The sequence below is a fragment of the Rhopalosiphum maidis genome, chromosome 4, assembly GCF_003676215.2.
Source record: "Rhopalosiphum maidis isolate BTI-1 chromosome 4, ASM367621v3, whole genome shotgun sequence".
NCBI lineage: Eukaryota > Metazoa > Arthropoda > Insecta > Hemiptera > Aphididae > Rhopalosiphum > Rhopalosiphum maidis.
The window spans coordinates 42648269-42674521 of NC_040880.1; the positions used below are offsets into that span (position 1 = coordinate 42648269).

Here is a 26253-nt window from a genome sequence, read left to right on the forward strand (position 1 = left end):
GATAATATTAAATTTATTTTAACTTGGTGGCTACTAGTGTCTAGTATGATATATAATAATAATAATAAAGCTATGGTAATAATATAATACTATAAAAATATACAATACAAATGAATAATAGTTAATGTCAATTTGGAAATATTGTACAAATATAGTTGTAAACTGTAAAGTCATATTATAATACTATTATATAATAGTAGCCGTGGACACACAATATTTTAACAAGTTTTGATTTAAATTTGTATAATATGCATACTAATGGCTTTATTATTTTTATGTTGCTTTTTTCGTATAATTAATTTATTAATTCTTTTTTTTAATTTAATTTATCTGCTAATTTACACTAGATTACAATATTAAATATTGTAATATTAATATTTATGCCTAAATAGCTCCACACAAGGTAATAATAATATGAATATAATGCTAACTTATCCTACTGGTCATAATAACACACATTACTAATAATAATTGTTTAATATACAAACAATATTATTCCAGCCTTCTATCAGAAATATCTACCGGACTTTGCACTTAACGTAACTTATATATATTTTTTAAATGTCAACCAAAACCCACAACCCACAGACTATAAATTTAAAATGTAAATGGAATTATTTATTTTATTTTCATTGGCTCAATAAAATGTACAGTTATATTATAATTTATTAGAATATTCTAATATTTTGTTGTTTTGAATACTATTTGTTTACAATTAATAAATTATTTATCAGTATAATATACATTGTGTAAAATATGTACTTATTAACATGTATATTAAAAGCAGTAAACATAAAGTATTTATTTTTTAAACGTAAACATTTTGATGAAATCGTATGTTATACAAAAAGAGCATATTAAGCAAAAACCATCTAATAATTATGTTAATTTTGTGAATAATTATTTATTTCTTAATTAACATCACATAACGGCATTAAAATAATACGTATAGTAGACAAATATAATATTAATAAATAATAGTTGTACGTTTTACAATGCTTATTTTAATGTTTCGATTTATTTTTACTTCGCATATTACCATTTAATGTGGCCTGTTGTAGTTCGGCTATACCATATGCCATATGGCATAAACAACAAATATTATGAATCAATAAATTAATTTAAATAGTGAATATTAAAGTTTATCTTTGAATAAAAATTACCTAAGCACGTCTAAAAGTATGCCTGAAGTATGGATTAACAACGTATACGGTGAATATGAAATGCAAACTCTATTTAAAGACGATCATGGACTAATTGGCGGACTAGGAAGAGTCTATTGCACTTAGTATATACAAGTATTCATCAAATTTTGAGGGACGGCGCGTACGCAGTCCCAGCTAACAAAAATTCTGCGCCCGAGGTATCCACATTAGGGATACTCGCAGGGGTCAACCGATTCCATGTGCAATGAACCGGCCTCGCCCTGGAGGAACCGCCTAATTGATCACGGTTGACCTCCACGCCAGGTAAGTATGCTCGTTGAGAGTTAAACGAGACCTTATATGCTATGCTCTAGCCACCCAAAAACGGTACATGGCCGTAACACAACGATAGCCCCATCAGTCGCTCGACGATGACGATAATCGGCGATCGGTGCCGCGGCCGTTGAAGAACATTTTGATAAATATTAAATGATTGTAAAGATGCTAGAGATGTCATTACGTGCCTAGACAATACGGTAAGTGTCAGCCGTAAGCGCCGGCTGATACGCAGCGCCTCCTATGAGTCCCAAGATGCGTTTCTGAGCTCCTCAGTCCTCACCAATTGTGTTGACGATATTCACCGCCGGGCGTAACTGCGTAAGTGTTTTTTGTTTTAATATCATATCTATTTTGCAATTATTACCGTAACGGTATGGTTGTATAAAGCACGGAAATTTTATTTGCGATTATAATATCATATGAAATAATAAAATTGATAATTATATTACTCAATCATCGTAACCTTAAGGATTTCATGTCCATTATGGCCGTCATCTGATAATAGGTAATTAAGTAATTTATTATGTTGTTGAGCAATGGCTATTTGATACTTATGTTAAAATACCAGTATAGCGGTACTAAAAAATACAAACTAAGGACCAAACAATAAATAAACGCCTGCGATCCTGGCTTCTTTCAATAGAATCAAGACTTCTATCGGTTGACACTGATAACACTAACGAAAATAAGACACACTTTACACACTTTAATATAAACTCTATGTAAAGTATATATTATTTTTTCGTATATTTATAACCACTTATGAATACACCTTTTCTCAAATTATTATAAATATATATGAACTTAGCATTTACCAAATTTGTAATATGTTACACATTTTAAAATAAAAAAAAGAAATGTAAAATGTTATGATAAATAAATATTTGCAAGTTTATAGAATGGACCCAAGCAAAATCTCAGCATTATTATAATATATTAAAATATACAAACACACGAATATGCGATAGATCATAGATATCGATATTAAGAATTTACTGTTTATTAATTATTTATTGACTATAAAATTACAAATATAATATACCCATCTGGCGTCTAATGCCCAATGCAATAATATGCAAATAATAATTACAATATCTGTAGTATCTTTCATGACGATAGTTAACACTCTCTCACAGTGCTTTTTATTATGGTAGTTACTTGTCATCGCAACTTATTTAAAACCAACATTTTTGATTTATTAATATTTATTATTTTTTCTGTTATTTTTATAGGTAGGTATTCCTATTTTGTTTTACATTATACGATTAAATAAGGAATTTATAATACATGTACACTAATATTATTTGATTCTTGTTTAGTACCGACCACGATAGGGGAATTGTTTTTAAAGTGCTTTCATAAATATTATTATTTATTAAGTACGTAATATTATAAATTTGATATGTCGTATATCTATTTAATCCTGTACAAATCAAATAACTACCTAAATTAATTTAAGGCTGTCCAGAAGGCAACAACTAAGAAGTAATGTCAAGATGTATACATTGGGTATAATATATTTTATTCAATTTTATAAATCCTGGAAATTATATTAAGTCAATAAAAAACTTACCTAGTTTTTTTTTATTTGAGATAGATTCATGGATAAAAGAATCTTCACAGAGGTCTTCACTTTCAATAGATTCATTATCATAAGAAGATTTAAAAAGAAATACATGAATTATGAAAATATTTATCTATTTGGCCTATTTAGATAATATACTAAATTATTATTATAAATATGGAGATTAAGTTGTTTGCTCATCAGTGCTATTAATAACAAATTAACAGCTCATCATAACAACATTTTCTTTTCAAATAAATTGTTTTTTTTTTAAAAGTTATATGAAAATAGAATTCTTTTGTTCATATACAATTTATTCATAGAAATTTTTAATACAATTTACTTAGATAAGTATTGTGCAAACGAGCAAACGGTTCACCCCATGAGGCGATACCACAATTATTAAAAAAAATGCAATATACTTATTTCATAAACGTTTTAAAGTGTCTAACTTGTTAATAATAATAGTTTTTCTACTTGTACAGCAGTTGATTCTAAACATAATTTATTTTTGCTATGACATTTTATACTTGCAGTAGGAAAAGTGGATGGCAAATAATGTGGACACTATGGAGTATAGGTACTTAGATTCACCGTCAATCGTAAGGATACTGTAAATCATATTCCAAATATAATTAAAGACACTGAACAAAAAAATGGTATGTGATTACGTATTTTCTATTAATTGAAGAAGAAAACTACTTGCTCCGTTAATATTGTTTTATAGGCATTAGGTACAGCTTTGATAAGTATATCTTTCATTGTAGGTATATAAAGTTGTTCACCGTTATTTAGTATTGATAGATTGGTAAAATTAAATTTTTTAGCCACTAATATTTTTTTAAATATTATTAATGATTACACATTAAATTGTGTATGAATTTTATAAATTTAGAGAATAAAATACAGAATAGAATAATTATATAATAAAAAAAATGCTAACTATATCAACTTACACTGTAATATTATAATATTATATTGTAGTATATTTATAATGTATAATGTACTCAACGCCATAATTATTACCTACTATTTACTACCAACATCATTAATATCACATACTCGTTGTGACATTGTGAAACCGAAGTTGAAATCAAAACCTATTGTAGATATTTATAATTAAAAATGAACACTTTTAATATTAATACCTACCCCATATTAAATAGTTTGGTTTAAAAAAAAAAAACATTTTTCATATACTAACAATAATTAATACTTGTGTGACAGAAAAAGTCTCCCTAAATTAGTTTTAAAATTGTCTACACGAAGCGCTGAGTACCAATTTGACTTAATAAAATTCGAACTTATTATACATTTAGACTTATTAACTAAGTCAGTCAAAGAAATAAGAATACTCAGTCGTTAACGGACTTTTTCTTCGCAGTCGTTGCGCTAATGTAACATTCGATTGTCGATCAAACCGCGTATTATGGTGTGCGTTTGTAAAACGGACGTATATTACGTGGGTAACGTCCTCATACGGCACGACAACGTACCTACTATATTGACATTTTGAACGATTGATTGTAGTTGACGTCGCACCATATTTTTGTCCGTACGAAATAGAATTAAGTATTACAATATATTAGAATATCACACAGATATATAAAATTTTATATCTGTGACCACAGGTATTTATAATAAACGATTAAACGCGAAATAAATGTTTATTAAGATCTTTTACGCCATCTACGAACACAATGTATAACTAAATAATCTATTCTCTCGATCGTCGAGTGGGACTGCTATCGTTACGATTTATAAATTATCTTAAAAATGTTAATACATATATATAAATTATGTTATTTGGATGTATTATATTATAACGTTTCTATTATTATTCACGGGTACGGTCGGATTAATCGTTTCTCGTACTATACAACAACATACTATAATAAAACACATTTTACAGAACAAGAAAACGTACGCGTAGGTACGATTGAAAACGGCTTTACATAATATTATAGAACTGGTTCACTAATAATTAATAACGCGATCGATTCACGTACGCACATAAATCAATGCACTTTTTTTTACGATCACGAAACGGAAATTAGACCGAATAAAATCGTTAACGGACGAAACCACGAGTATGTAGTCGTCGTGGTACACATCTATAATATTATTTTTTAATATCTGCGCGACTTGAGAATGCGGGGATTTCACGTTTTGTCGATTGTCGATAGCGCGTACGAAATATCGATCTCCGACGCCGACATAATTGGTAAACGAATTCCGTTTGATTTTAAGAGATATCTTCTTTTGGCTATTGCTTGGAAGTGCAACGGGAATTGCGGCGAAAAGCTAATGTCGTCATATGATATAAGTCTGCAATATTCGTAATATGTTCACAAACGATCGATCGGTCAGATGTGCGATCGTGACGGTAGCGGCGTAAAAGGCGGCTAGTCTTTTCTCGCCGACAGATGGCGGCGCGCCGCTCGTCGTTTGTGGCCGCACTGTTTGCCAACCGATTTTCTCGAGATTTGTTGGCGGTGCGTCGCGCCCGACATCCGCTGGCGGCCGCGGGACCCGTCTGACAGCCGGTCGTCGGACGCGAACCGACAAGCGGCGGCCGATTAATCGTGCGCGATCGGGCAACTGGACCGGTGGTCGTACCGTCGAACCGCTAGGGCCGATCGGAACCGTTCCATTATATGGGCGACCGGCACTGCATCAATCGGCATACTTACTTGGTGTCGAGGTCAACCGTGATCAACGCGGCGGTTCCTCCAGGATGAGACCGTTCCATTGCACATCGGAACGGTTGAACCCTGCGAGTATCCCTTTTGCGGATATCTCGGACACGTAATTTTTGGTAGCTGGGACTGCGTTCGCGCCGTCCCTTCTTATGATATTGAATAATAATTATTATACGATTTTTGTCATCCACCTCATGAAGGTGATTACTCACGAACAATCGAATAACTGATTTAAGGGTATCGTGTATACTTGCTTTTGATCGTTAAACTTCTTTGACTCGTTGACCTAGTTTTTTTTATATTATAATATTATGCTCTTTTGTCGTCCGGTTGTTGTTAATATTAAGTTACTTGACACTCGTGTTTTCGAGATATTTTTTACCGAATTCACAGCTGTTCAAAGTGACGTGTTGATAGGCCGAGTAGGTGTTCGAAGGTACACGGCTTACATAGGTGTCGTCGACATGATAACACTGTGTTTTATTATTGTTTCACACGTCTGAGCGAGCAGAAGGCAGTTTCTATAATTATAATAATTATGCAACACGTCAATTAAGTCCAATAGTAAATTATTACCACTTATAAATTAATGTAATATTTTAGTTTTTCTCAGTCTAATCATTTTTTTTAAAAATGCATATTTTTTTCAGATGAATATTGATATTTTGTAATATGCTATCCCAGATATAGTACAGATGTATATAGGAAGGCCCCTTAATACAGTAAGATAAAAAAAAATCCGTAAGATGAAAATTATTATTATTGATTGGAGGAAAATTAAGTAACTAACAATTAATTTTGCACTTATTACGATTATACTAGTTTTGTGTAAATAATACGTTACATTATAAAAGGAATAATAATAATTCATTTAAATTAGTAACTATTTATAATATTTGTTCTACGGGTATTTTGCCCAAGTAGCCAAGTCTACCTATCAAAAGTGTTAACTAATTGTGTTCAACTCAACATTTTTGACCACCGTGCACTATACACTGACGTATATACAAATTATATAGAGTTTTAAATTTTTAAAAAAGTTCAACATAATTGATTACATGCAATTAATTAACTAAAATGTAAATGTTTACTCATCAACTATTGTCAGAATGTAAATTATCCATGTAAAACATAAAAACATAACGATCATAATGCGAAAAACAAATACAATTATCTTGATTTTATTCAATTTTAGTTTGATCTTATCTGTTGTACCTATTATAATAAAAAAATTAAAACATTAGATAACGCATTTAATTATTATTCTTTTTTAATATTTTCTGTATTGTCTATAACATTTTTAACTCTCAATATTTTAATTTATAAAAAAGTCGATCAATCATAAGCACAAGTTATGATATTCGATCTTTTAGTTCGAAATCATATAATATAGTATGCAAAAATCTACTTTCTGATTTTTGTGATTGTTATTACTTTATTAGTTATTTATTATGTTCGTGTTAAAACATGAAATTGTGTTGTTTCATGAACTAACTAGGTTAAAGATGATAAACTATATAATTTATGATTTGGCTAAATATTTTACAAATTCCCCGTGATTGTTTAGTCATAACTTATATTGTGTTCGTATACATCGCAAGTACCAATAGTTAGAATAAAATGATATTCTGCCGCAGAAATGTTCCTAATTTTGATCCCTAGATAATAATATACAATATATATATATACCTTATTTTTCAACATTATATTATATCTTATTGTTTCTAAAATGACATAATGTACGTATGTATACGTAGGTATTTTATATATTTATAATGTATTGGTGTTAGATCCCTCCCCCCCCCCCCCCGGTAGTTGCGCCACTGTTTCTGCGACGTGTAAATTAGTAGTATCATTTTCGTTATCAATAACAGGTATGACGATTAAATTGATTATTTTATCTTAATAATTATCAACGTCGCGTCATCAACTGCCGTAAACTCGTTATAGCGGTTGGTTTTTAATTTACAATTTGTTTATTTCTGGTGCGATATTGTCTAAAATATATGAGTTTTAAATATTATTTATTAGTAATATTGTCATCTATGAACTTGAGTTTTGGCGTTTTCACATCGGCGCTCCACTACCTTCTACATACTACTATGGTTTTAGAATTTAAAATAGTCGGGAACGGAATTTAATATAATAATCAGTAAGTTAAAAAAACTTGTGTTTTATTATTTCTCGGATGTATTTTAAAATTTTAAAACCAAATAAATAAAAACAATGTTAATAGACATTTGCACATATTCGTGTATAGTATAACACTATTCAGTACATATAACTATATAAGTATTTGCAGTAATGGTATTTATGAATATTATTGTTTTTAAATTATGAATGAAGCAAAGGAAATATTGGTTTGTGATTTTGTTTTAAGGTAATGATATTCGTATAATAAATACTTTTTCAGACAAATGTAAATTTTTTAAAAATGTCATATAAACCTTCTATAAATTGGATTTATACATATAGTCACGTAGTTACACATACGTAAAATATCTTAGTTAGTGTATGTACAACAAACCTATTTACCGTACAATATACTATACGTTTGAATTTTTGAAATAACTGTTGCGAATAAGTACACTTTGTTAAAAAGTAATTTACAGTATTATGACATACAGCATTTACATCGACTATCCGAGAGTAAATGCGTAAAATTTTCGATAGCGAATGACAACTGTTGCACTCATAGGTAGCGCTACATATCGACCGACGTTTTCGACTTGTGCTTTACCTTACCGTATAATTACGTAATAACGTATCTAAAAGCTACACAGATATTTTTAATTTTTCAAAACTTTTTTTAACAACTATGGTCCCAGGTGAAGGTTAATATCGCCGTCATGTGACTAACGTAGTCATAGGTATGCTTCATGTACATACAGTTTTTGAGCAGCCAGAGTCCTGTATATAAGGTCTTGGCCAACCCTTAACGAGCATACTTACCTGGCGTGGAGGTCAACCGTGATCAAATAGGCGGTTCCTCCAGGGCGAGGCCGGTTCATTGCACATGGAATCGGTTGACCCCTGCGAGTATCCCTAATGTGGATACCTCGGGCGCAGAATTTTTGTTAGCTGGGACTGCGTACGCGCCGTCCCTCACTATTCATTACAATCACTCATCAATTGACTTCCTTATCGAAGTAGTATATTATATTATAACTACTGACACAAGTTAAGACGCTATACCTGCATGTGTTGTCTCTGTCTTTATACATGGGTAACATAGTTATTAACTGTTTTGCGCGGGACAATATTACTCCCTCGATATTTATATCAAAATTACCAAAATTTTGAATTGCATTGAGAAGAACTTTACCTGTGTTGTAGAATTTTAATTTTTTTGATAGTAGTAACCAATAACTTTTAATAATTAAAAGAAAAAACCTTAAGTTTTTTAACCAATAACTTTCATTGCATTTATGTTATCAAAAAAATGCAAAAGCTGTGGAAATCTTTACCAAACAATTATATTCAAATATATTTTAAAGGTAATAATATTTTTTAGGCCCTAGGGCATCTTATAGGCTTTTATTGATGTAAAATATTAAGACTTTAAAATGCTCGTAACTCGCTTAAAAATTAAAATATCAATAAAAGCCTTTGAGATGCCCTAGATAATATTATTTCCTTTAAAATATATTAAATGTATTTTAATATAATTGTTTGGTAAAGATTTCCACAGCTTTGCATTTACTGAGTTTTTGTAGGAAATTCTATATAATTGATACAACGCTTTTGGTTAAGGGGATTGGAAGCGGTGACTTTCTATCTTTGTCTAACACACGTGGAACATAGCTTTACGCCTGACAAAAATTAAGGTACTTCTAGTTGTTCGATTTAAAATATGTACAGATGTTTTAATTGGTAAACAAGTTTACTTTGCATTGGTCGAAGCACTTTTTCGATTGTTTTATTATTTAAAATAAATATTTTAAATTTTATAAATATATTAAAAATATTAAAAATATGCTTCGAACGATGCAAAGTAAACGTGTATACCAATTCAATCATCTTTACATATTTTGAATCAAACAACTAGAAGTACCTTAATTTTTGTCAGGCGCGTATTGCTATTTTTCCTATGTTCCACGTGTGTAAGACAAAAACAGAAAATCACCGCTTCCAATCCCCTTAATACCTAAAATTAATAATATAATTATTACTGTTATGGAGAATCTGCAATAGAATTATTCAGTTACACTGTTCTTTAGCGATGATAAATATGAAAAAAGTAGATGCTTTGCATAAGTAAAAGAATGACGAAGGTTATAAAATGTTACACTATTTATTGGTAAGTAGTAAGTACTATAGAAACTATATTATAATATATAAAAAGGTAAATTATTGTCGATTGTTTCAAATTAGTGAGTTAAATAAAGCGGAACGGTCACGGCGAGTGGCGTATTTTATGTGGAGCAAATTATATCTTTGACGAAATCATTGACTGCTGTCTACAATATAATGTATTATATATTTATATTACATCGTTGACCTTGTTTTTACTTAATAAAATAATTAGCAACCTTATAAACGTAAACTATAAGGATTGTGCACAGCATGTTACATAACAGTCGACCACTTATGTATAATTATTTACATAATTAAAAATATTGAACATTTAATCTGATACATAATTTTATAATACCAAAAACTAACTTTAAATACATTCTGAACTTACGTGTGATGAAATTATGTTATATGCGGCCCATGTGGGTAACATTGTGGTTAATATAAAGAGTGTGCTATAGAATTTTATCTCATCAGTCATCGCATCAACATAATTTATGAGGTTAATTTACACATCATTATGATTTTATATTTTTTGACTCAAAGTATTCATAATATAATTTAATGTTTGTTCTTGAATTCTGAGAGTGGATAATATATGTATTAGTATGTTATAGTTCATAATATTATTAAATGTCTATGTATTCAAGATCAAGGATATAATAATATAAGTTTTATTTGTAGTTTATTTTACTTTTAGTTGATATAGATATCCTAGGTATTTTCATGTTTTATTTTAAATACAATTATTTGCTTATTTATACTTTATCTATGCGTATATATTAAAAATATTTACAAGTATTGAAGTTAAAATTAAATATTTCGTATTTTTAAAGGAGATGTTAAATTTCAACATAGTTTAATTAAAAAACCATTATGAGAATTCATTATTTTATTTTTGAGTAGGTACTAATATTCTAAAGTACTTGCCATTATTATGTTTATAATAAATTATATGCATGTATTTTGTAAAAAATAAATTTAAAGTATTATTAAAAAAACATTTTAATTTAAAAATTAATTAATACTTTTAAATAATCATCCATTAATATATTTAATATTTTAGTCGAGTCTCAGTAATTCAAATTTTTTTATTGTCCCTAGAAAATTCCTATACATTTATGCAATATTTGCTGCGATAAGTTAAATGTAAAAACAGTTGGGCATACATAACTCAAATTCAGTTATGACAAGTATATCTTAAATCTTATATTCAGGATTGGTTTACAATTATGAATGTATAAATTAAACTATCACTAATCACTATGTACAATCGCGTTGTAAAATAATCGACAGATGTCGTGTATCTCTGTTGTATAGACTTAAAGATGCTGTACAACCGATTCCTAAGTATGATTCAGAAGAAGATAAAGAAAAAGATGAATATTCAGTAGTATTGTAGTCGTCTTTAATAAAGAAACGAAGGCATCGCTTCATCAAGCGATAATAGTGTTCATTTAAAAAACTAAAGATACAGGTGAGATAATTTTCAAGTACTAAATACTTAGGTGAAATTTAAGACTTTTTTTTAAAATAACTCAAATATCAAATTCTTATTTCAAGTTATTTTTCTAAATACTAAATTGTAAGAATTATACACATAATGTGTTTTCAAATGTAATCTTCTAATTATAATTATAGTTAATAAATATATACATAATAATAGTTAAGTTGAATTTATTAGTATTTTTAATAAAAGAGTTATGTTACTTGAAAATTGCACAGGTCAAATTAATTTTTACCTCTCTTGAAGTAAAATTTATCGAGACAACTAAATATAATTTATAAATTATGTTTTATTTATGAATTTATGATATATCAGATGCATTAATCGTAATATTTCACAGTTTAAATTGATTGAGTTTTAAATATTTTCATATCCGTTTTACTATTCAAAAATTTGAATATTGTATAATATTGTTATACATTCCTTGATTTTCATAGTGAAGTATAGACTAAAGTAAAATGTACCACCAATACCTCCAAACCTTTAATAGATTCCCATTCAGAAATTGGTTGTAGTATTCATTGAAGTTCGATTACCTCTTACTAGTAGTATGTTGAATTGCATACTTGACTATAAATAAGGCACGATCTATTTTTTTACTTATATTTCAATAAAATTAATAATGATTAACAATGATTAATAAAATTGTTTTACAATATAATAATAATAATTTTTATATTTATATTAAATTATCGTAGTAGGTATTAAATGCTTATTAACATATATTATAATTTATAATTAAGTAAATACTAATGAGTATTGAGTAATGATCAATCATCTGTTAGCCTTAGCAGATAGTTGATAATAATTGTCGATATAAATTATGTTCTGATATTCAAGCAACACACTAACATTTTGTATTAGATATATGTTTATTAATTAATGATTTGATGATTTAGACATAAGTAAAGTTATAATTACCACACTAATAGTAACCAAAAAATAAAGAATTTAGTATGAAATAAGAGATAACAATGATTAATGATTATTACAGAATTTGAGTAAATTTTTTTTAATAGTTTTTAAATTGTTTTCCATACTTTTTATTTCTATTACGTCTTAATAATATTTGTGTTACACATATATACGTACACAAATAATTCTATTAGGAATTTCCATATGATTTTTTTTTTATAAATATGTAAAATATTTAAATATGCAATGTGTTTATATTACAATTATAATACTAAGATACACAAAAATTGTAAGCTTTAATTATATGATTTAGAAGCAAATTTTGTTAATTAAATCGTGTATAAATCATTGCTAAAGAACTTAATAAAATATAAATAAAAATCTGATTGTTCCTTATTTATAAATGTGTAGTTTATTCAATGCACATTCTCAATTTACTGAAAATATACTAAAAATTATAATAAAAAAGGGGGAAAGTATGTAATTGCTCTGCTATAAAGTAGGCGTCGTCATTGAGTAAGTCACTGTAATTTATATGTTAAATTTGAATTTAATGATAAATCTTTGTATACGAAAAATGATTTTGAGCAATTATGGTTTATCATAATCCTATATTGTACAGTATAATTTTTGATATATATTTTATATTGCTATTTTAATAATTTATTTTAAAATTAATAATACATAAGGTTAAATACATTTTTTGCCATAAACATTGCATTTATTATTTTATTAATTGTAAATTATCATAAAAGTATGTATTTATGTCATATATTACTGTTATACATTTTAGAGTCAAAAACTGACTTATCGTAGAATGGTAAGAATTGGTTCATACCATAATTAGGCAATAGTATAAAATTAATATAATAATATAAAAATAATCTATATATTTTTAGGGTTCAGTATGAATAATTATGGGAAACTTTTCATTCAATTTTCAAGCTTTAGCTATACAAATTGAATATTATGAATACATTTTCAACTATAAAATAATTTGCAAATTTTCTTGATTTTGATGAATTTTATCAGTTTAAACTTGAATATTTTTTAAAAAAAAGTCATCACAATGTATCATCTTTAAATAGCTTAAAAAAACTTATACGAAATCTGGTATTAAATTTTCAAACCTTAAGGATGAATACTAACAATTACAGGATTTTTTAGCAACATAATAATTTTCAAATTTTTGCGATAATAAAATATGATTTCTTACGCTCATATACAGTGGACTTACACTAAATTCATTTTAAATTTCAGTAAAAACTAAAAAGAATTTATCTTGAATGTTGTATTAGTTTTTTCAAAATTTTTGACAGAGTGTAAATTATTTCACTAACATTTATAAATAATAACGACTGAAAAATCGAAATTGTCAAATGTTTATACATAGCTAAAAAAAGTCAAACTGCTTTCAAATATTCACCAAACTTTGCATAACTATACTTGAAAATTGATGATGTTAACATTTGCCAAAAATTTCTATATTAATTCTTTTTTGATTTATACAACAAAACAAGAAAACCAATTTTGCTAAAAAGTGAAAACTGTTAAAATTCTTGTTTTTCCTAGTTACTTTAAAAAGTACTGTGAATTTTTAATTTTGATTTCTTAAAAGTACCAAATAGTTCACTTTCTTATCACAAGATCTATTATTGAAACTGAAAATTAAAGAATTTTTTTCTACCATAAATCGTGTGCTCATACAAAAAAAAATTAATACAAAACAAACACACATCATTATAGAATCAATACATTCATCATTCCACTCTGAATCTTAAATTATATTTATAAAACATTTAAGTATGAAAATAGTGTATAGTGATGTGTAAAGTATGTATATTATTTAGCGAAACGTAATTTTCATAAAATCTATATTTACCTATATATACATAATCACTTTAAGGAAAGAGCGATTTTTCAAATTGATGTGATAGATATAACTTTATACATCGCAGATTAAACGCATATATTATCACAATGTTTAAATTACTGTTTTTAAGTTTTCACTCGTACTTTCACTAATGTGAAACGTCAACTGGATAGGTTATAGAGAATACAACTTTAACGATGACCGCATTAATAAAATAATAACAATTATACAGTAAAAACGGCAAATAAAATAAAATACACATTACTGCATACTTGTAAGTCATTGACTATGGACTATGGTAAATAGTAAGCACTAAGCACTATAATTATATATACATACCTATATAATATAATATTCTGGACTAGTATTAAATAATACACTTATTTTATTATATATATTGCAGTATTTTATAATCAATGATATCGTAATGTGTTAATATAGTAAATGTATATTATTTTGTAAGTTAGGTGTATTATTATAATTTATAATTAAAATAAATAACATACGTTTGTCGTCTTAAAAAAATAACGAATAACCATGACATTAACACGGCAATGATATAGTCTCGTTAGCCTTCAAGGGTTTTACGAAAAGAAGTGTTTTTATTTTACCTATACTTTATACTTCGCACTGCGCCTAAATACGATGATGTCAAAATTCAAATGAGATTTTTATGTAAAATTTATTCATTTTTAAACTGGTTTTTAAATTCTGAACGTAGTGATTAATCTATATTGGTTTTAAAATTGTATTTTGAAGAAATAATTTTTATATTGCACTTACAGTAATTTATCAATTTAGTATCCCAATTATTAACCATATTTGATTGGTAAAGTCTATTTAGTATGTATACAATATATATTATACATAAACAAAAATGAGAGAGACCCAGATTTTCATTTTGTAATACGTCTAATCCACTGGACCATTTCTACTTAAGGGGGGGGGGGTAGTTAGATTATGTTCAAAGTGGAAAGGGGTCCCACTAATGCAAAGCATTTGAAGTTTTAATTTGAAAAATAATTATAATTCATGTTGGTAATGATTTATAAACGTCTCTTTCTCTAATTTTTTTTTTGCACGCGGTTATTAATCTGTAAGTTCTTGAGACAATTTCAAATAGTAAGAAAATCAGATGAAATATAAATTTACTCAATTGCCGATTTCATGGTAACTTGATTTTACCATTGTTAGTCAAGTGATTTTAATGTGTTAATTTTTTTAAAGACAATAGGGAGGATTAAAATGAGGGAAAGATTGGTTAGGATATAAAGCTTTAGCCACAATATTTGTATTGTTTGACCTAAAAGTTGATTAGTTGAAGTATTATTGCATTCACGTGATTAACGGAAGGAAAGATGAATTCGTACCGGTTTTCCTACTTTCAGAACGTGTACAGAAAAATTGGCGATTTATTTTTATTTGACTGTTAGTGCCAAGTTTTTGGGTAAGTATATATTCTAATTTAAAACAACTGTTTTGTGAATGCGCGGTATACCGTTATTATGGATCATGTCTGCAATTCTGCATACCGGTATGCAACAATAATATATTATACATGCAACGAGTTTACGGAAAATTGGAATCTTCCAATTTGTAAACAAACGGCTTTTGGTTAGTTAAAATTCAAGGAGATTATGAATGATTTATTTGGGAAATATCATATAGAATTCTTATCTTATATATTTTTATAAGTGAACGACAATAATTGTGTTTTAAAGGTATATTTGACCTGTAATTCACCATGAAATTAACGAAAATACAAATGTTTATTTATACTTCCGTCTTCCGAGGAAAATAAATTGTATAACTTTTTATACCTTTAGGCATTTCAAGATTAACTGTCTACTTATTTAAAGAAAAATATAAGCATATATTTCACATAAAGGTTTCTAATGTTTATTCTCATATATTTATGTATATTATATATATCTACTACTAACAATGTTTTTAGAGTTTGTATCTCAATATTTGTATCAGTAATATACTAATATATAGTATAGGTCGTGACAATACAAATTACAAAGACAATACTCTTACATATACAATAAAATATATGTATTGAACGTTAAAGTCTTAATTTTATTTGACTGCGCTATAGGCTTGTTATTAATAAAATGAGGAATTCGTGGAAGAATAATGGCCAGTTTAGTTTTAAATTTCTCTTTATATCTACATTGCCACACTATACGTGCCTGGTATAGTGGTATATCTATATATAAAATCAGTAATCTGCTTATTAAAATATTCAATGATATATATCACACGTTAGGCATGTTTAAATTCTGTATATTACTAGTATATTCTAAAATTTAAAATTCATAATAAGTATTATAGATTTATGTAGAATATAATATATGTGATAGGTTACTAGTAATGAACACGTGTAGTAAAGAAATCAAACGTGTGATTTTAATGCAATTACCTTATCATGGATTATCTAATAGATTTATAATTTATGTGTAAATTGGCGCTGAAGTATATGTTTATATTATCTTAACCATACAGATATTCAATTTGGCTGAGAGATGAGTCTTTAACTGTGGGTCAAGGAGATGTTTGTAATTACTAGTTAGCAATAATTGGCAACCGATTTTTTTTCTCAATCATATATTTGTAGGCGAATGGCCAATTGCCATATATGTAATTTCTTATTAATCTTCGGCGCCGCTATTCATATATATTATGTGTAGTGTGTTGGATAAATAGCCTGGTATAGGTACGTATTATAATTTATAATATATTAATATGTAACATATCGTGAGGTGTAAGCTATGAGTATACGTAGTTACAAGCTAATGTACTATAAAGAAAATTATATATTTTCCTCTACGTGCTACGCATTTTGGTTATTATTATTATTATTATTATTAGCACAAAATTAAATTTAAATAGGTATTTATGCTACTGAATAAAACAATAATTACATATAATTGAAGTTCGTACTATTTTTACCATAAAAAAATACATACCTGTCTTTAAAAAAAAATGGATTTCTTTTTAAATACAAAATAATTTAAAAATGCTGTGATTTTAGCGAATTATAAACATTTGTTAAAGAAATGTCTTTACATATTTTAATAACTATTGTAAATACAACTTATGAGAAATCAAAATAAAATTTTCAAGCTTTATTTTGGCTTGTATAAATCAAAAAAGTAAAAAAAATTATAATATGTTAAAATTATTAAGTAATAAAAAGTAGATTAGATATATCTACAAGAAATTATTTTCTATGCGGATATATTTAATGCATTCTTTATATCTATAAGCCAGCCTTCTTTTACCATTTATCTTCCTATACTATTATTTTATATTAAATTATACACGTTCATTTCAACTTATATTGATTAGCCAACTGGTATTTAAATCATATTAAGCATTCATTTCAATTTCTCAAATATAAATATTTGGAAATGGCATGTTGAATTTTCTTACCTCATACGTTGTGAAAGTTATTATTTAAAATCTGTAGGTATAAAAACATTATCTAGGTATAAAATAAAGTACTATATGTAATATGTATATTACATAACTGATTTTATATTTATAGAATAATTACCTATTTAATTATCTTAAAATTTTTATTGTACAAAAACTATTTAAGAGTAATAATTGTAATAAGTTAATGTATACCAAATGTCCAAATTGCATTAGGTTAAGTTTCTATTATTACGTAAGTTGAGAAAAGTATTAAGATAGTTATAGTGATTGGGGGGCGACAATAACGTAACGAATAAAATGGCACTGCGGAAATAAAGCTACAGGCTCGCGACCAAAGATGTATTGAGACTCAACATTTATTATTGAAAATTAAACATTTAAGTTGTTATAAATATTATAAAAAGAATTAGGTAGTATTTTCAATGAAAAAAATATAATTTTATTTCAATTTATGATTACTTTTTTTGCACCATAATATTTTACCATCAAAATACGTTTGAACACATTGACTGAGTGTAATCAATTTTTGCAGTTTTAGCTGATGATTAAATGAACAGTATTATTATAGGTGTCATATTTATTTTATCAATATTTTATAATCTGTTGATATGTATGTCTTATAATATTTTAAATATTTTGAAATGTTTTTTTTTTAAATAAGTGTAGAAGCTCGCTGCAGGCTTATTTTGCCACGAACAATGTTATCTTAGTTACGCCTATACTGTTGAGCAGTAATTTTAATTTTGCCAAAATTCAAGAGTTTTACATATTTTTCTTATTGTTGTTCTTAATTATAACTTGGATTACTGAGTAGCCGCAACTATATGTTCATAAGTTACATTTTAAATTTACATTTTTTTAAACACAATATTAATAACTTCTCCTACATTTTTTGTTTTAATGTTTATTGCAGGATGATTTGTTTTATAAAAATTTATATATTGCAAAAACATTGTTTTTTATTAAACTGCTTATATTCTTGTTGAAATAATAAATCGAGAAACATACTATTGAATTTATATATAATATAGAATAAAAAATATTTTTTTATTGAATATGTTTTAGCTGGGAATACATTATTATCACGTTACATAAAGAAGCACGTATTTTAACGACTTACATCACATAAGACAAGTATCCATGAAATATTGTATAGTACCTACAGTTATATTATTGTTATGTTATTACACGTAATCAGTGTATGATTTTGTTCAGACAGAGTCTGGTAGTTCAACTAGTTCTTCTGATTAAAAAAATTATTTGGAAAATATAGCCGATTTTGTCATTGTAAATAGATTTTTTAGATAAATAAGAATATTTTTGAGCATTGAGGTGACGATCTAGCTGCGTAAGGTGGAACTCGAAGCTTGTTTTTGAATTTCTTAATTTCGGCATGTAGTACAAAATTACTTAATGGCATTTGACATATTAATTTTAGTTTGTTCTACTTGTGGTAATTGAACTGTCATTTTTAACATGTTTAGAAAAAAAATATCAGTTACATTCATGTTTTAAAATTAACTGCGAACTTTTAGTTTTTTTTAAAAAAACCTTTTATAATTTTAAGCATTTGGGAACCGTATTATTATTCTTGTTATTGAATTTTTTGATTATCTTAAAGTTATGTAAGATATAACTGTTTTTCAATCTATTCACATGATTTTATTTGTTCTGTCTCAAAATTTCCAAATAATTCTGATTACTCCTATCCACATTTTTCTCTCGCAGAGATTCTTGATGTTGTTTTTTAGTAAATTGTTAAAATTAAATTTTTAAATAATAAATTTTTCTATTGGAAGTAAAAAAAAATGCATTCAATATAAAAAATAAATATACTCAAATAATTTTATGGAAATTATTAAATACACGTCCAATACTAAATAATACTGGTTAGGTATTGGATACAAATTTATAAGATATTTAAATTATGAATAATTTAATACGTATAAACGTATAAATAAGTAATAACTACATCAGATTTTCGTGTTATAGTAATCGTAACATAAATAAACCAATAATGTTGACAACAAATTAAAAAAATGAAATGGAAATAATTGAGATTAGCCGCTTAATAATAATTTTATTCTTGTAAAATTAAATTAAAATTCTTAATATTTTTGATATAGGAAATTATATTTAATTTATTATGTAACATAATTTAGTGATTTTAACGTATTACATTAAATTACTCATATTTCAATATAATGTGATTTACAACTTTCCCCCAACTAATTTTTTTTTATGAATTAAAAAATATCATAACTACATCATTATATTTATCTATTTTTAAGATTTAAAATTGTAAATATATAAATGAAATAGTTTTAAATATATTAAATAGATATACATTTAAGTGTAACATACTTAAGATTTTTAATCCCTTCCCAATATCTTACCACGCTGTCAGAACTGTTTATATTTATAACCAATCAATTTATAATTAAATTATACTTTATGAAGTCCAACTTGTTTAATTAGTTTTTTTTTTTATAATTATACATAGAGATTAATAAACTAAAACCACGATGTCGTGATATGAAAATAATAAAAATACAGAAAAAGTAATATCTCGTGGGTGAGGGTTGAATTTCCCTATAGTACATGAATTTCAACTATGTGTATTTATATATTTCATATTAACTTGCAGGTGACGTACGTGACGTGCGTAGTCGAAATAGCACATGAATTTGTGTAGGTAGTGATAATTAGAGTTAGGATTTTTATATAATTATATGCACAAAAAATGTATGAATTATCACTGATAATAATATGTTTCTCGCTTAAGTTTATGTATATTATAAAATTAATATATAATGTTGTGGTTATTTAAAGCTTTTAAGGTATAAAAATTTTTTTATATTAAAATTTTTTGTCGTTACTACGACGGGGTGTACTACCAAATTACAAAGGTTACAATGTTCATATTAATAACAACCAATCATTTTGTACTAAGACGCACTCATCATATTCATTCATATTTTTAATACATAAATTATTCTATTGTTACTATATTTACGTACCTATATTTGTTATAACCTTAATATTTTGTTTTGTAAATATTTTTATCAATACTTCTATAAAAACCGATTGGCGTTAATTAATATAAAACAAAAATTAAAAAAATATTTATACGAGTATATAATGTTATGTATATTGTTATGTTTAAACGTTTAAATAAAATATGAATTTTGTTTTGAGCTGATACTGTACATAAATTGCAATATAATCACTCTTAATAAAAATCAGTCATTGTTGAGCCGCCCCACTTAACGTGCTCATGTAATTAATGTATATAAATCTTAAAAGAATTATATTCATAAACATTTTATAAATATTGAACTATTAAAGCTATAGGTAATATATCTATTTATTTATTAAAATAATAAATAATTAAAAAATATATATTTATTTATAAATACCAACTATAACATAATACGATTTCGGGTTACGGTTAAACACAAAACCTTGATTCTTAAAAACCATTTAATAGTATTATGTTCATAGCGATAAAAAAAATAGGTACTAAATAATAAGTGCTTGGCGCTTAATATTTTTCATGCGACGAGAAATCTATCTATTTGGCATTCGTCCTTTCTTCTGCTCAAGATAAACTCGCTATTTTGATAAGAAATTTGATGGTCGTAATATTTTATTACACATAATTATATAGATCGATAGCTTGTAATATTCAAAATTCAAAGTCTTAATATCTATAAATGTAGTTAAAATTTATGAAATGACGTGTTCTCTAAACAAAATACGATAACTATATAATTGATAATGTAACAAATTGGATTGTATAATTATTATGAGGTTATAAGTTAGTTGTTTTGGTCAATAGTAGTGAAACTAGATGGTGAACCAAATTCAAACAAAAAAATAAAAATATTTATTATTTAGTGTAACAACAGTGGGCTAAAGTAAAATTAATGTCAAATATTGGCAATTAAAAATGTGTAATAATCTTTGTTACCAACAAATTTGGATTTACTTATGAGAGTTTTAAAATGATATCCTATTATAAAGCTCATCATGTTAATAAATTCAATTATTTTATTTAAACTTAATAACATATAAAATATTATTATCTCGTGTTTTAACAAATTGTATAAACAACGATTACCTATACAAAATGTGCCAATGTATGTTGACATTTTAAATCGTTGAAGAACAACTAATGAGATAAATTATCTTAAAGTATTTAAATTGAAAATTATATGAATTTTTACTATAAAATAATTTGTAAATTTTCGTAATTTTAACAATTTTTTTTTTTAATTTTTAATTTTTATAATTTATTAAAGTATAATAAAAATGTATTAAATAAAATATTTTTAGGTATTAAATTTGTTACGGGCAACGCACCATGCAAGATCAGTTAATATTAAATATCAATACATATATATTTTAACACAAAAAATAATTATTATTTTTATTATATTTATAATAGTATACTATAATTATAATGTAAAATATTTGGTACTATCTTAGGCTAGTCATTATATTTATAAATTATAATGGAGTTCGAAGTAATTATTCTTTGAATAATTAATATATACAAATTTTATTATAGAAATATAGATTTCAAACAAATAGGTATACAATATGCATCAACAGTATATCAAATTGCTACCCGGTTTCTAAAATACAATATTGTGTATTGTACTTCACTGATCAATGATCATTATTTAGATTTATTGCTTAATTCAATTTAAACAATTGAACCAAATTTACTCATGTTTGACACAAGTAATTGAAATGTTCAATAAATAATATTTTTAAATAATCCTGAATTTAGAGTTCTATTTTTTTTAAAGTTGACTATTGTTATTATTTAGACGTATTTTTTTATTTTTACATACTAACTGTGATGAAATTGTGCAAAGTTGTGCAAATGGTTTGGCTTGACGTAGAGTTTACACTAAATTTTTTTTGTTATTAGAATGTGCCATAAATATGATAACCTACTGTGGGTTGTGGTATTCTGACAGTGGCATCCCGAGCAGAAGGGGTTAGAGGTTTATCCTTCTTTAAGGGTAGATCCTTTATCCCTCCTCAAATTTTTTTTAGGTGCTCTATCTCTTTTATATTAGAATTGTTATTACTTAAAAGTTAATACTTCCTCGCTAAATCAAAATTACACGATGTGTAACTGTTGGATCACTCTTTATGGGTAATAAAGACTTAAACCTGTAATGTCTTGCCTTTGTACACTCCAAGTTAATGACCCGTATCCAAAAATGAATTTGACCAGTACTGTCAATTTATCGTGAGATATGATGGTATATACATTTATCTCTTTACGCTTGCTCCTTTTAAGATCTCAACGACTCATATAATGATTTGCATACCCAAAGTCAATTCAGTCCTTTTAGATAAAATGTCACGAACAAATCAAATGGTACTCAAAGCCTTGATCAGTCTTAAAGGTTAAGCGCTAAATGATTGTAAAATCAAGTATTATAACACAAATATACAATTTATTATTATAACTATTTTACGTAGGTATGGCAGTTAACATTTATTCTTACCGAATTCTACAACAACAAACCAGCGGTATAAATAATATAATATTATTTGCTTCTCGGGCTTAGCTTATGTTAGTGATTTATACAATAAAACATTATAATATTGTGTCCATACGCATTATACACACACACACACACACACGCACACAATGGATTTAATATATGGAAATATTTAAATTAATTTTATGCTATTGCTTTGAATAAAAATAATATATGTATACATTATATAGATATAGTTTATATAGTATTAAAATAATTAAATATTAATTATAACATAATAAGTGCAATGTGTTATTAGATATTCAACCTATCATATTACTTATAATAGCAGCATAAATATACCTTAAAATATACTTAGTGTTATAAGCTGACAGACCGTCTTCGTTCAAAATCGTTTTTCGAATGTAAAGATTAATTATTAAATCAAAATTTAATATATACATTACACATACTTACTCAATGACGAGATATACTTGGAAACCTACTGTAAAGCTAATGGTTACATACTTTCCCTCTTTTTTGTTTAGTTTAAAGTTTTAATGTACAGCGACTCGGTGTCCTTAAAAATATTTAGATATTAAATTAATTTTTGATTTGTAACATTATAATCATTAAAGTATATTTAAACTACTGCTGACAAAAATATATAATTAGAGTTGTTCGATTTAGGCTACGATCAATATTAATAAGAACAAGTCTACTCCCTTTCTGTTTTGGTAAAAATATTTGCTAAGTGTATTTGAACACATTTTCACAACAGATGTGTTTTGTAATAGTTGACATATGTATTTAAAATTCAATCAAATAAGTTCTCCTAATTTCCCAAGTGTTTTTTTCATTACAATTTTTTATTCATGTCAATTCAACTAACTTACTAAACCCGATAAGCCTTATTAATAATTAATATGAAGATATTTATTTATCAAAAAAAAAAAAAAAAATTACTCTGTTTTCGAGTAAATTGTGAATCAAATTACTTTTTTTGAAAATATTGATGTGGTGAGTTATTTATCTTCATGTGCTACTTATGGATAATAAGTCCCATTGGTACTCTTCAAGAAGCTATAAAAAATCAAGAGTTATAATACTTTAAATATTGTAATTATATTAAAATTTCAGTCATATATTATTCTATGAGTTATAATTTAGTGTTAAATATATATTCGGATACTACTTACTAAGTTTAGAAAACTGATGTTTAGTTCAAGTTGATCAACTATATTATTATTTTTGATTTATAAATATCGTGTAGTACGAATATATTAATCATAAGTAAGGCGTTTTTGAAGAAATCCTTCAACAGTAATTATAATATTCAATTAATAAAGGTAACGGCACTGATAATAGCCCTTCGTTTTGAAAAGGCGTGACGATAAAATTAATTTCATTCATTTCAAAAAACGTTGCACATATTATACATTGAAAACATACATTTTTACACATATCATTATTTTGGCAACAATTATCTGAGTTATGCATATTTTTAATTCTTAATTTAAAAAAAAAATCTACAAGCTACATCGTTAAGAGAAACGTTTATTGTAATTGTTATAATATTCACAAAAACTATTTGAAAATTTAAAAAATTCCAATTTAGAGAATAAAAAGATGTTTTACTTTAAGATACCTGATTTATTTTTTTTTCCTAAAAACAATGTACATGTCATAAATATATTTTTTGCTCAATTTGATTTTTAAATTATCGTGAATCAGTAGTACAGTACTTAATTAACATATCCAGGATTATTCATACTTTTAGCATAAATATATGCCACTGTCTTCACTGACACAGTGACACCAAAAATACGAAAAATAATTCCATCCGCTCATAGAGAACATGGTTGTTTTTCGGCTACGACATATTATCCGTAATATTAATATACTGAATTTATCGGGATGACACGAGTGTCCGTATTGGTCCAGGAGCCCTCGTTATCATAACCGGATATCTGCAGCATAGTTGTATATACATTATAGTATACGTCATATACGTTATAACTTATAATATATAATGCAGTCTGGAGCACAAAATGTGACTGCGTTGATTCTCGGGTTGCCCGTGGCTGGTCACGCCTAAGGTACGGTAACTCATTCGGGTCACACGCTGAAAACCAGCTGTAGGGGCTATATATCTCAGTGTCCCACACAGAGCGGTGACTTTGGAAGACACTCCCTCAGAAATAAAAACATATTTAAATTAAAAAAATCCCAAGGGCGCCACCCCCGAGTTTGTCATGTCAAAGTTCACTCCCGACCCTTGTGTATATTATTTATATGTATGTAAAATATGTATATGTACACAAACGTATAATATCAAATCTGCTCAGTCTCCGGTCATCTCCAGGTGGCGATTCGACCACTCCGTGGTCTATTGACGTCGTTGCATATTATAAAATCTTGCTGTTTATATAGGTAAACCAGTGCGCATAATATATATCACATGATATAAATGCTAAGCTCGTGATTCATAGATACGTCGTCATTTGATTATACTCAGGATAACGCGGCACTCAAGGTCCTGCAGATGAACAGATCCGATTATACCAGAGGAATTATACGATCCTCGACGTTTTCACGCCATACCAACGTCATAACACTGCTGATGCAATCAGTACATCGCGAAAAATGGGATCGATAGAACGACGATGGACTGATGGATGATCTCGGGTGATATAATCTGATTTTCCTATATATTTTATTGTTATTATACCTTTTTATAAATTATTTATAGTAAATTTTAGGTATCTTATTTTTTTAAATTACGAATAGTTTACAGAAATATTCAGTGTTATAAAAACGCTGTTTTTAATCACGTGTATTCAAATTATAATACATATAAGTACTCCGCGAGTAATTACGCAAATTTTTCGCGATTAATAATTATTCCGAAACGATTTTCAGTGGAATAATTTAGCTGAATACCTGCTTTATTTCTTACAG

At 26.7% G+C, this 26253-nt stretch overlaps 1 long non-coding RNA gene and 3 other non-coding genes across 4 annotated transcripts; 3 read left to right on the forward strand and 1 right to left on the reverse strand.

The window, feature by feature from the left end:
- Positions 1-1314: 1314 nt before the first annotated feature.
- LOC113559492 lies at positions 1315-1477 on the reverse strand. The gene has a single exon (XR_003405992.1). It is a non-coding gene; the product is annotated as a U1 spliceosomal RNA (small nuclear RNA).
- On the forward strand, positions 1428-26253 carry LOC113558753. Its single transcript, XR_003405694.1, has 3 exons — positions 1428-1802; positions 11367-11523; positions 25726-26253. It is a non-coding gene; the product is annotated as an uncharacterized LOC113558753 (long non-coding RNA).
- Positions 5734-5896, forward strand: LOC113559494. Its single transcript, XR_003405994.1, has one exon. It is a non-coding gene; the product is annotated as a U1 spliceosomal RNA (small nuclear RNA).
- On the forward strand, positions 8695-8857 carry LOC113559490. The gene has a single exon (XR_003405991.1). It is a non-coding gene; the product is annotated as a U1 spliceosomal RNA (small nuclear RNA).